Genomic DNA, 13,836 nt, shown 5'->3' with positions numbered 1-13,836 from the left:
ATTTTGGTGAAGATTACGCGGTGATTTGTTTTTGCCAAGCGTGGACTACATAAGGATGGAGGGCTAAAGAAGATAGAGAAGGGAGCCCGTCGCTCCTCCTGACGCCTGCAACGACGCCGAAGCCAGTCAGCCAACGCCAAAGACGACACCAAAGCCAAACACTGCCCAAAGCCCGAAGGACGTTTTCAGAACGACGCCGATCGAAGCCCGCCACCAGAGAGAGAGATTGAAGGACGACTCCAGAACGACGCCGATTGAAGCCAGAGGGAGAGATTGAAGGACGACTCCAGAACGACGCTTCCAGAACGACGCCGAATCGAAGCCCGCCACCAGAGAGATTCCGAACCGGCGCGTGACCACGTACACCCGACGCTAGTGACGAGATGAACGCCCGAAGTACTAAGGAGGTGCAAGTACACCAGATCGTCGCAATTATTCTTCGTCGCGATCGACCTCGGAGGACAATTTCGCCACGAAGGAACCGTGTGCAAGTCCCGCGTCCAGGAGAGATGAATGACCACGCCATGTAGCAGAGTCTGGTACAGTATACTTCAGAGGGTCTCATGTACATGTAAACGTGCGTCGTTAGTATCAACACCGTACGGTTAACGCCGAAGTCTCACTTATTAGCAAAGTCACTCAGGAAACCCCGAAACTAATTCCCGCGTCTGATAATTTTTGGTATTGTTATAAAAAAGAGTTATTTCATGTTCAGATGTGCTAATTTAATTGTCTGCATTCAGCGTTAGAAGCTCCATTTCATTTCTTTAATATTTAGTGTAAATTGTCAAAGTGTGCTCCATTTTTTGTGTAACCGACCGCCCCGTCGCGCCATTTAATTTGTCGATAGTTGACTGATGAGTCCTGTTAATTGTGGAAAGCGTAGTTGTTTTTATTGCAAGGTCGTGTGCGTGAAATAGTATTATTTGTTGCATAGTGGTTTTTAAGGTAATTTTTGCTCGCGCCGACGATTGATTAGTGTATTCCGGCAGCTGGAGCCAATTAAGTTTTTGCATCACTATGTAATTGAGTAGTTGTTCTCATTGGACGAGAGAGGCTTGTGTGTAATACCCCCGTCCGAGCAACTTGTATATGTCGTGCTTACGACTCGATTAACACGTTCATTCGAACGAAAGATTTAACCACGCCGAGCCAATTGTCTTAGTTAACCGCTTTCCGAGGGCTGGCACTTAAGTTAATTTAAAAGAGCACAGGAGCTGGCAGACAAATGCCCTAAATTCACATAAAGGTTTAAAGATAAAACTGAATGATATGTTAGTGAGATCCATGATTTGTATCCATACTTCACATGTAAAAATACCTCATGTGTGTGAAAGAGAGATAGAGTGAATGTTGTGAGAGTGAGGAGGCTTTGTAAACAGTTGTTGATTGCAATATTTTTTTTGTTGTTACAATATATATTCACTTTTTACCGTTCGTCAGTGTTGTTATTTGACGTTTTTCAGGCACCAGATATTGTGCTATTAGGGTTTTATGAATGTTCGAATCTACATATCAAAGGTAAACAAAAGTGTAACATTTCAAGGTATTAATCTCCGCCTCGCAATAGTATGACAATAAACGACCGTCTCAGTACCGAACTTGATAACTGGACCGTGAGTCACGACCGGTTTCCCGTACACATAACGACGTTTGGCCCCGTGCGGGGGTATGATTGACACGTCATTTCGGGGACCGTGAGTGCACTCGTTACATTTGGCGCCGCGAACATGGGACGGCAACTTTTGTCATGCCTTTTGTATACGTCATGCATAAAATTCTTGTGTTAGGTTCCTGGTTATATTTGTGTATTTTTCGTTTTGTATTTCGAGGGTTATTTTCATGTATTTGTCGTAGGTTCACGTGTAAGGACACGTTATTGGGCGTAATTGGTAACAATAGGGCAGATATTTTTTTCGGCGAAAGCAGCAAGGGCAGCTGCATAGGGCATTTTTTATGTACTTTTTGTGTACTTTTTTTGGTTTTTGGCGTAATTTATGGCATCAGGCTGAGTTGCGGGATAAGGGATTCCCGACGGACCTCCTTTTTCTTTTTATGTATCGATTTGTAATTCACATTTTGTGTGAGCTCGCGTAAGTTTGCTTAACTGTTCCAAAGTGCGACATAAGATTGAGCAGATAATTAAGGAAAGGCCTTCATGAGATTAAGAAATCGCCGTATAGACTGTTTGAACAAGAGTGACGTCATGATGGTTTGCGAGGCTTGTGGAAAGGAATTTGCTGATTTCGAAATCGACAGCGAGGGGGCCAGACCGGCTTGTCCCCAGTGCAAGGGCCCGTTGGAAAGGGAAAGGGAGATACCAAGTGCCCAAGGGGGTACATCGTCACGTGCGGACAGCGACCACAGCAAGGAACAAGATGACGTAGGAAGTGGCAGTGGTGCCAACCAATTCCAGCTTATCCTCCAGATGCTCCAAGGGATGCGTACCGACTCCGAGAGGTTGCAAGCCAACATGCAAGAAATGCAAACCGAGATGCAAGCCAACATGCAAGAAATGCAAACCGAGATGCAAGCCAACATGCAAGAAATGCAAACCGAGATGCAAGCCAACATCCAGGGGTTGGAGACTAGGATGCAGACCGACGTACGAGGGATGGAAGAACGCCTCCAAGGGACAGTTCGCGCCTCCGGAGAAGAAGTGACGCAACAGCTCCTTCAGACGATCCAAGAATCCGAGGCTCGAATCGAATCCAGGATCGCCAGGACCGACGTTCGCCTCAATGAACAGGAAGCCAAGGTGGCAACACTGGCGCAGAGCGTAAGTGAGCAGGAAGGAGCTTTGCAACACATCGGCCAACAATGTGCACAGCTGGAGTCAGCCTGTAATCGGAGCAACGATGCCCTCGAGCGACAGGTACGGCGAGCAGCGAGTCTAGCGGAAGGGAATTCCGAAAAAATAAAGGAAATAGAGGACAAACTGGAACGACTAAACGTAGCCGACGTTCCGGGATCATCGCGAGAGGCGGCAGCCATGACGTCATCGCAGCCAGCTGCGGTCCCCTCGTCTTCAAGGCGCGCGAGTGACGCAAGACCGACTACGCTTGTCAACGGAGGAAGCGAAGTGGAACCTGGACTACATCTTCCATCGCCGCGACCGTTCGAAGCCCAAACTTCAAGCCGGGAAGATATACGATCTGAACCAGCAACAGCGAGGAGGGCTCTGTTCCCGCCTGAATATAAGAAACATTTCAAGAAGTTCTCCGGGGCCGACAGGATATTGCCGTCTGCCTTCATCGAGGAATTCGAAGCAACAGCCCGGGAGTTAGGACTTGCGGATGGGGAGCGATTACTCGTGCTGAAAGGCCTAATGCAAGATCGGGCAAAGAACTGGCTGGATCGGAATGAAAGACACTTTCATTCATACTCGGCGTTTAGGGAAGCGTTCCTGACACACTTTCAGCGCCCTATGCAAGTGGAAAGGATGCTCATCCAGCTGAGGAACGAGAGGTACGACAGGAACGGGGGACTTACTTTTTCGCAATATTTCTGGCGTAAGTTCAATGAGTTCCAAGCTCTCCAGCCACAGATGACCACGTCGGAGATAATTGCGGCCCTAATTTATCATTACCCGCAAGAGATAAGACGGCATCTCAACGGGGCGTGCGTTTTCGACGCAGAAGCCATGTCGCTCACGCTCGAGAACCTAAACCAGTGCGAAGAGGAACGCGAGAGGACGCGAAACGACAGATGGAACAAAAGGAGACGACCGGAGGACGAAGGAAGCCGAGGAAATAAGCATCCACGCGTTCATCTGGTCCAGCAAAGATACGGTGGGCAGCAACGCGCTCCAGGAGCCGAAGTTCGCCAGTTTCGGGATGATCCGCCTTCGCCACGACAGAGACGCCAGTATCGGGGACAGAGACGTCGAGGTGGTCAAACTCCTAGGTCGCCGGGTCACCATGGCAACAGCGGCGGCAGCAACTTTTACAACGGTCGAGTGAACAATGGTTATTATCAACGTCATCCCAACAGTAGACCGGAGAGCCCGCGTTCGGACAACGAGAACACAAGGCGCAGCCCGCCGAGGGTTCAAAGGAGCCCGACGCGAAACGCGAACGGGCCGAATCCCAGCAACACATCTCCACAGCCGGGTCCGTCAGGTCGTCAGCGCCGAAGGGAGGTATGGGATGGCGAAACATGGTTAAGCGACATCGCGCCATTTTAGAAGTATAAAATAACATTGCGCCATACCCAGAGTGTATAAAATGTATATTTATTATGTAAATTGGAGGTATCATTTATATCATGTGTTTTGTGTTATCGAACTGGTTGACTTTTCTTGTACAGTGTGTTAAAAAAATTGTAGTCAAAATTTCGTGCCACTGGGTAGTGAAAAATTTTATTCGCCTACAGAATTTTTTGATCGGAAGGAGGGCGAGATGTCACGGTATCTAGTGACATGTGAAACGCAGTTCGATATAAATTATTTTTTGTTTATTGAGTCATTTTATGCACAAACATGAAAGTGTGAGGTTTGATTTTATTTTTGTGAATAAACTTGTATCCGAGCCAGACGTCGGAAGTTGGGGACGGGTTTTTCTTGAGTGACAGCGGAACTGTCTTTTCGGCTTAGGACATGACATATTTGCACCAACTCGGAGATAAGGAAAGATTATTTTCGCCGCTACCGGGCTTGAGTCGCAGCAGGCGTTCGAACCCATGTTCACGGATGACCAGAGGCATCAGCTGGAGCCCAAGCCTGAAAGGATCCAGGACGCGTCGCCGACCGCGCCTTTCAAGACAATGGACAGAGGTCATTTCCATCCCCTGAGAAAGCGAAGCCAAGCCACCTTAGCGTGGGTTTCAACGGACGAATTTGAATCTCTCTTAAATACGCGGTGCTACCATCCCAGAGACAGTTTTTACCCGGATTTCACAGAGAGAGCATCTCCGCGCTACACTCTCGCGTGATCATTGTTTTGTGTCCGTGGACTTTGTTTCCTTACGTATCGTGAGCGAATTGCAGATAGAGTTACCAGTGTGCGCCTTATTTTGGTGAAGATTACGCGGTGATTTGTTTTTGCCAAGCGTGGACTACATAAGGATGGAGGGCTAAAGAAGATAGAGAAGGGAGCCCGTCGCTCCTCCTGACGCCTGCAACGACGCCGAAGCCAGTCAGCCAACGCCAAAGACGACACCAAAGCCAAACACTGCCCAAAGCCCGAAGGACGTTTTCAGAACGACGCCGATCGAAGCCCGCCACCAGAGAGAGAGATTGAAGGACGACTCCAGAACGACGCCGATTGAAGCCAGAGGGAGAGATTGAAGGACGACTCCAGAACGACGCTTCCAGAACGACGCCGAATCGAAGCCCGCCACCAGAGAGATTCCGAACCGGCGCGTGACCACGTACACCCGACGCTAGTGACGAGATGAACGCCCGAAGTACTAAGGAGGTGCAAGTACACCAGATCGTCGCAATTATTCTTCGTCGCGATCGACCTCGGAGGACAATTTCGCCACGAAGGAACCGTGTGCAAGTCCCGCGTCCAGGAGAGATGAATGACCACGCCATGTAGCAGAGTCTGGTACAGTATACTTCAGAGGGTCTCATGTACATGTAAACGTGCGTCGTTAGTATCAACACCTACGGAGGAGGGCATGTCATAATCATAAGTGGGTACAAATCAGACATGAAAAACTATTCTTGAGCCTGCTAAACTTGACGAAAACATTTGATTCTTCAAAAATATTAGGCATAATGATATCGCCAAAAACGTGTCAGTTGGGAGGAGCGATGGCCCTTATAGCTAGCTCCACCTGTGGATCCGCTGGCTCCTATTGACTGTTAATGTGCGAAAATCACACCACAAGAGGTGCTCATGGTGTAGTGGTTATCACATCCGCCTAACAAGGTCCCAGGTTCGATCCGTGGTGAGCACAGGTTTTTATTTATCTAATCTCCCCATTATCCAACAAGTCAGTATGCTATGTGAAGCAAAAACTGACGAATCACGTACAACCTTAAGACTGTTATCTTTCAAATTTAATGGAATTTTACTCCTTGTTATCTGAGGAGAATAATAACTTTAAGAGTAACAGTGAATATGTTTTGGTTCGTTGCATAAAAACATGATAAAATGTATTTTTCAAACCTTCGGAGCACCGAAGCAAAGCTTCAATTAGGAGAAAATGTTACCAAGTGTCTATAGTTTCACTTTCCAAATATAAAGGCTCTGCGAATAAAGTTTGCCAAGGATTTCGCGTTTTGTAAATGCGGCCCGACTTTGAGTTGAAATAATTGTCAGAGGATTGCGAGGGGGGAGGGGGAGTTAGAACGAGCGGAACGAATGCTTCAGCCTGGAGCTCTGGTCGCAGTTTTCACTACAGACTGCTGATTACACTGAGAAAGTTAATACTAAGTCGGTGCTCATGGTGTAGTGGTTATCACATCCGCTTTACACGCGGGAGGTCCCAGGTTCGATCCCTGGTGAGCACATGGTTTTATTTGTCTCTTTTTGAAAGCGTCCGTGAATTAGGAAAATCAGACGAATCGCACAGTACGTTAATGCTGTTACTTTCACACGCAAATTTACGGTAAATGTAACGCTTCAGTTCGTGGCATTGGCAGCCCCCAAGTTACAACTGGAAGTGTCAAGTTTCAGTCGGTACATTAACGGCTTATGCTTATTCGCACATCTCGGCGTGCAAACCTTAATAAACCTGGAATGCAATAGTTTTAATTGTATTTATTCGTTGAACTCCTATCCTTCAAAAACCAAACGCATCACCTCGTTCGCACAAGTCGAATAGTGTTAGTTAGCTTTGGCCATGTTTGCCACGGAACTGACGAGCAGCTCGCGAGAAGGCTCTTCTGACTTCCAACATTAGGGACTTCATTCGCACAGCATTTCGTGTGTTTCAATCGCCAGACATCCGTCGGAATGTAGTGTTACAATCCCGTTCCATTCGAGACTATGTGACGGAAAAGAAGAAACCCATACGTCATTGCAAATTGAGGGTTTTCTTTTAGAAAAGGAAAGTAGCTTTCTCACCAAGTTCCGAACACAACAGGGGCAAAAAATATCATCGAGTGGTTTGGTGTCAGCCTTGAACGAGAAAGGGGAGGGGGAGCAAGAGTACGGACAGTGAAACTGCTGTTTTAAACAACGTCATCTGTAAACAATTTTCGTTTCTTCCTTGCAAAAATCGGGAATCGTCGCACACAAATAGCTATTTTGTAAGACGTTACCATAATTCCTCCCATTGCCACGGTAAACTAAAGGATAAGACGAGAAGTAAAGTGGATAAATAAGAAGAGAAAAACCTATTCTCTCGAGCGGTTTAGGATTTGATACGCTATTGAGAAGTATTGCACAGTGGCTTGAGCCGAAATTTTAAACTGCAGTTCCAGTTCCGCTTAGCATATCATAATCATATTATTGACCCGTGCTAAGTGCCTTGGCCTATCTTCCTACTACCAGCCTCTCTCTCTTACGATCCCACCTAGAGGTGTGAAATTATTCAACCGGTAATAGGATGACGTGGGGTCAGCACGTCGAAACCCCAGAGCCGTAATAGGAGACTTTTATGACCGGGTTACGATACTCACTCGTAGCTCACCAATTTCCTTACGATGGTGGGTAGCCGCCGGTCAAATACACACGCCGAATCCCAGAGATTGAACCCAGGCGGACTCGAACGCATGCCGTGCCGCAATCTGAGTCCAAAGAACAGCGCACGGCCACGGAGGAGGGCATATCATAATCATAAGTGGGTACAAATCAGACATGAAAAACTATTCTTGAGCCTCCTAAACTTGACGAAAACATTTGAGTCTTCAAAAATATTAGGCATAATGATATCGCCAAAAACGTGTCAGTTGGGAGGAGCGATGGCCCTTATAGCTAGCACCACCTGTGGATCCGCTGGCTCCTATTGATTGTTTTAATGATGCGATCATTACTGGATCCTTTTTATGTTATAAATTGTTTATGTCTATGTATTCCTGTACGTTTGGGTTCTTGGCCGTTGGGGGAGCGGTAAGTTTCCAGTAACGGTTTAGGTCATTAGCGGGGCCTATAGATAGGAAGGGCAGGGTAGCAGTCGGCCTCAGATATTTGGCGGAGTACAGCAATGTAAGAGGTATCTTTTTCTCTAAGGGGAGCGGCTGGGCGAGCTTTCTTTCCTTACTATGTGAACCGACGGCGGGGACGTTAACTTTCTTTCTTTTAATACACACACTTGCTCTCTTCACATTATTCCAATAGTTCATTTCATGTGGGAAACCGGGTACACAACACACATACCTTCAGCCACCTTTTTTGGTACTGAAGGTTATATTTTTTTTCTACTCGTGGAGCCAGTGGCTACGCGAGTCTACACACTCTCTTCGGGAAGGGGGACAGGGTACACCGGAATGAAATTTTGCGAATAACGGCCAAGAATTAACTTCTGTAACTATAATATGAATAAACCTATATATATCTAAAAGGAAATGGGCGTTAAGTTGTAATTTGAAGAGGTACGTGTCTATTGCCTAAACTAGCATCCACAGAACTTCAGGTACTGCAAGTTTTGAACCTCGGGACAAGGATTCAAAAATGTATGGTTGTCTATATTGTGTATGTTGCTGAGAATCAGCTTAAAAGCACAAAATATACCGTTACATACTGGGGTCTCAGAGTCGGGATATTTTTTTGTGAGAAATACTGAAGGCATATGTTATTGCGAAGTGGAAAGAAAATCATAGAAGACAAAATGGCAATTCAAATAGACAGAGAGCTCATTAGCAAGTTGCTAGGTAATGCGAACTTGGAAGGAAGGCCTGAGGAAGATATTGTGGGGGAACTTCAGAGACTTTCTCTAAATGTTACACAAGGAACTTCGATAAGGACCGGCGAGGAAAAAATGAGCAAAATCTTGGAAAAAAGCAACATTAACATTCCGATCTTTAAGGGAAACGTCGGCGATGTAAGACCACACGATTATTTGTACGAATTACGCAATTATCAGGAAATCATGGAAATTGGGGATACTTTTCTCTTAGATAGAATCTTGCCGCTTTCGTTGAAGGATATCGCTGCAGATTGGTTCAGATTTTCGAGACCGTTTGGCACTTTTAGGGAATTTGAGAAGGCGTTCTTGGAAGAATACTTTAGTGTCGATTATGATTCGGAAATAGCAAGGATCATTCAGAACAATTACCAGTCACCAGACCAGTCTCTTCTTGCATTTATTCGACACACCAGGAAGCTTTTCGCAATGAGGGAGAAACGGGGGACAGAAGACGAGATTATCCAGCATGTTTTGAAATTTTCCCACCCTAAATTCAGAACGCATCTGTACGATAGAACCTTTGCAACCTTGAAAGATCTGGAGATCCGCGCTTTGGACATTCAAAAGAGATTGTATTCAGAAGCCCTGTACTATTGTCCAGAACTGAGGGACAACAGTTCGCCGCATCTGTCTGCCATGCCGACTTCAGCGAGTGGCACAAGGCAATTAGCAGCCACGAGGACAATGAACACTTTCGGCCGCGTGGGAACAGAAGTATCAATGAGTGCCATAAATCCGGGTCTTTTCAACCGCTTGAGCCTTTCCGGGAATATTGGAACCCCGTCGAGAGCAGAAGAACCGGCGAGGAGAAGAGGGTATGATGGTCAGCAGAAGGGCGCCACCTGTGCCGTCTCTGAAGATACCGTTAGACCAGAACAGATAACTCCGGTTCTTGCACACGTAGAAGGAAAGCAAAACAGAGGGAGGAATAGGGAAATACGCAACTGCAGAAATTTCACTTCTGGCGACAAAAAACCGTTAGTCACCTGTAAGGTTGAGGGAAAGGACTTCTCGCTATATTTGGATTCCGGTGCGTCTGTGAGCACCGTGTCTGTTGAGATCGCAAGAGAACTGAAAAAACAAGGAAATAAGATTAACAATAAATGTATTAATATTTCTTTGGCAGTAGGCTCTGTACAATCATGTGGGGAAATGTATCTTACTGTACATTTGAATGGGATGAAATTTAAGCATAAATTCGTCGTTCTGCGCAATTGTTTCACGGGATTTATCGCAGGTCGTGGGTTCATAAGGAAGGCCGGCATATCGCTACATTTGAAGCAGGGAGGCTACAGTTTTGAGAACAGTAACGTCATTCATTTATTTTCTGCGGAGAAGAGGGAAGTGGGAAAGAGGCTTCCGTTCTCGCAGCAGGGGAGAACGTCGACTGTGGAAGCTGAAGCTGGGCTAACCGCGACGATGACTGCGACGATGGAAAGAAATGAAACTGTTACTGAAGCAACCGCGACGATGGGAAATTGCAAACCACACCCCGAAACTGAGGACATGATTGACCGTGTCGAATGTTCGACTGACACTGTGCAGAAATCAGTTGCAGATTTCAGCGGTTTGTGTACTGCAGAAAGTGCGAAGCAAATGAGGAAGAAACAGAGGGAAAATTTGCTTCGGAACACAAAACTGCCCATGGTTCGTCTCTCTGAAAGTAAAGAAATGGAAGATTCTTCATTGTTGTCATTCTCTGCCACTGAGGGAAATGAAGAATACAATTCTGAGGAGCCACGTAGGCTTCTGGACACAGCCTCCCTCATTTCCGAGCAAATGAAAGACAAGTTTCTTGCTGACGTAGCGAGGGTTACAAGGAATGAGGAGGTGGAAGGAACGAAGAAGTACAAGGAAAAGGTGAAGACCCAGGCCAAATCTTCGTATTTCGACAACGAGGGAATTCTTAGTAGAAATTTGCCTACGGAAAAGTACAAAGAGAAGGGAAAAGGGAAAATATGGGCACCTACTTCTCTACGTTCGCAAATTCTCGTGTCGTTGCATGATAATGCATTCGCTTGTCATCCTGGGAGATTGAAAACGTTAGCGAAGGTTAGGGAACAATACACTTGGATAGGCCTAACTAAAGACGTTATCCAGTATTGTAAGTCGTGCCAGCCATGCTGCGTATTAAAAGATGACAGGAATAAGCAAGATTTCATGTCAAGTAAGGAGGAAACGAAATTCAGGATGGAAGAAGCCAAGAAGAAAGCTTGTGATAGGAAACGCCGCAAATGCACGTTTCAGATGGGGGATAAAGCTTGGCTTAAGGAACATCCTATCTCTGGTAAGGCCCGCAGAGTAACCAGTAAATTCTCGGGGAAGTCCTCTGGAACACACGCAATTGTGGAGCAAACTTCGGCAAATACTTTCAAAATGAAACACAGCGGGGACGGAAGAATATTGAGAGCCAACGGTGACCAGTTGAAGCCTTATTCTTCGCCACCTTGACTTTGCAAGGAAAGTAGCCGAATCCAATTCAGCAGAGAGAGCGCACGTAACTTCTGCAGGAGGAGCAAGACGAAGATATATCCCGGATGCGTTACAAGCTGAGAAACAGATTCTAGTCTAATTTCAAATGGGGATTTTTTGTAAATATTGTACATAGGGACTTATCTATCTTTTCTTTATTCTATCTTTCACTTATTTTCTCTATCACATACCTCATAACTCATACAGTACTCATACAAAAGTGTCGTTCCGCAGTCAATTTCATCGCGAAAGTAACGCAAAGTTAGTGCGTATTCTTTTACCGTGTAATTTCGTCGAGAAGTCGCAGTTCGGTGGCGAGTGAACGCAGTTCTAGCGCTGAGCATAGCAGTGACATCTTCAGATGTAGAGCCAGTTCGATCCATTCATGTGGAAACCGGTCGAAGCGGTGACTTCCAATCTGGGCAGGAGCGCAGAGCAGTGGCGTTGCCGGTAGTTGAACCAGCAGCCTTGGTGACTTGGATGGATTTCCAGGAGACTGTCTCTCATTGGTCCAGGAGGAAGGATGGAAGAGATGCTGCGTGGGTAAGAATCGACGTGGGTTAACCAGCTCCAGTTCTGAGGGAAGAACGCGGATCTCGAAGTACACTTATGGACAAAATTAGAGTGAACATTGACTGTCAGTGTCGTGTGATCTTCTATTGAAAGTGTGTTTGTAGTGAACAGAAACTGCGGACAAGTGCTTTGTGTATATTATTATTATTTTTCTGAGTTACAGAACTTTGATTTTTCTCTCTTCAGGAAGGGGGGACTATGTAATGATGCGATCATTACTGGATCCTTTTTATGTTATAAATTGTTTATGTGTATGTATTCCTGTACGTTTGGGTTCTTGGCCGTTGGGGGAGCGGTAAGTTTCCAGTAACGGTTTAGGTCATTAGCGGGGCCTATAGATAGGAAGGGCAGGGGAGCATTCGGCCTCAGATATTTGGCGGAGTACAGCAATGTAAGAGGTATCTTTTTCTCTAAGGGGAGCGGCTGGGCGAGCTTTCTTTCCTTACTATGTGAACCGACGGCGGGGACGTTAACTTTCTTTCTTTTAATACACACACTTGCTCTCTTCACATTATTCCAATAGTTCATTTCATGTGGGAAACCGGGTACACAACACACATACCTTCAGCCACCTTTTTTGGTACTGAAGGTTATATTTTTTTTCTACTCGTGGAGCCAGTGGCTACGCGAGTCTACACACTCTCTTCGGGAAGGGGGACAGGGTACACCGGAATGTAATTTTGCGAATAACGGCCAAGAATTAACTTCTGTAACTATAATATGAATAAACCTATATATATCTAAAAGGAAATGGGCGTTAAGTTGTAATTTGAAGAGGTACGTGTCTATTGCCTAAACTAGCATCCACAGAACTTCAGGTACTGCAAGTTTTGAACCTCGGGACAAGGATTCAAAAATGTATGGTTGTGTATATTGTGTATGTTGCTGAGAATCAGCTTAAAAGCACAAAATATACCGTTACACTGTTAATGTGCGAAAATCACACCAGAAGAGGTGCTCATGGTGTAGTGGTTATCACATCCGCCTAACACGCGGAAGGTCCCAGGTTCGATCCCTGGTGAGCACAGGTTTTTATTTATCTAATCTCCCCATTATCCAACAAGTCAGTATGCTATGTGAAGCAAAAACTGACGAATCACGTACAACCTTAAGACTGTTATCTTTCAAATTTAAGGGAATTATACTCCTTGTTATCTGAGGAGAATAATAACTTTAAGAGTAACAGTGAATATGTTTTGGTTCGTTGCATAAAAACATGATAAAATGTATTTTTCAAACCTTCGGAGCACCGAAGCAAAGCTTCAATTAGGAGAAAATGTTACCAAGTGTCTATAGTTTCACTTTCCAAATATAAAGGCTCTGCGAATAAAGTTTGCCAAGGATTTCGCGTTTTGTAAATGCGGCCCGACTTTGAGATGAAATAATTGTCAGAGGATGGCGAGGGGGGAGGGGGAGTTAGAACGAGCGGAACGAATGCTTCAGCCTGGAGCTCTGGTCGCAGCTTTCACTACAGACTGCTGATTACACTGAGAAAGTTAATACTAAATCGGTGCTCATGGTGTAGTGGTTATCACATCCGCTTTACACGCGGAAGGTCCCAGGTTCGATCCCTGGTGAGCACATGGTTTTATTTGTCTCTTTTTGAAAGCGTCCGTGAATTAGGAAAATCAGACGAATCGCACAGTACGTTAATGCTGTTACTTTCACACTCAAATTTACGGTAAATGTAACGCTTCAGCTCGTGGCATTGGCAGCCCCCAAGTTACAACTGGAAGTGTCAAGTTTCAGTCGGTACATTAACGGCTTATGCTTATTCGCACATTTCGGCATGCAAACCTTAATAAACCTGGAATGCAATAGTTTTAATTGTATTTATTCTTTGAACTCCTATCCTTCAAAAACCAAACGCATCACCTCGTTCGCACAAGTCGAAAAGTGTTAGTTAGCTTTGGCCATGTTTGCCACGGAACTGACGAGCAGCTCGCGAGAAGGCTCTTCTGACTTCCAACATTAGGGACTTCATTCGCACAG

General features: G+C 45.6%; 1 protein-coding gene and 3 non-coding genes across 4 annotated transcripts in view; 3 read left to right on the top strand and 1 right to left on the bottom strand.

Moving 5' to 3' along the window:
* Positions 1–13,836, bottom strand: part of slf (C-type lectin domain-containing protein slf) — a 159,544-nt gene that overhangs the window by 58,922 nt on the left and 86,786 nt on the right. The window lies entirely within an intron of this gene.
* On the top strand, positions 6,388–6,460 carry TRNAV-UAC (transfer RNA valine (anticodon UAC)). Its single transcript has one exon. It is a non-coding gene; the product is annotated as a tRNA-Val (tRNA).
* On the top strand, positions 12,799–12,871 carry TRNAV-AAC (transfer RNA valine (anticodon AAC)). The gene has a single exon. It is a non-coding gene; the product is annotated as a tRNA-Val (tRNA).
* Positions 13,355–13,427, top strand: TRNAV-UAC (transfer RNA valine (anticodon UAC)). The gene has a single exon. It is a non-coding gene; the product is annotated as a tRNA-Val (tRNA).

The sequence above is a fragment of the Lepisma saccharinum genome, chromosome 26 (assembly GCF_977018435.1).
Source record: "Lepisma saccharinum chromosome 26, izLepSacc3.1, whole genome shotgun sequence".
Taxonomy (NCBI): Eukaryota; Metazoa; Arthropoda; class Insecta; order Zygentoma; family Lepismatidae; genus Lepisma; species Lepisma saccharinum.
The sequence above is the reverse complement of the archived record's forward strand: the minus strand, read 5'-3'. Positions and strand labels throughout refer to the sequence as shown.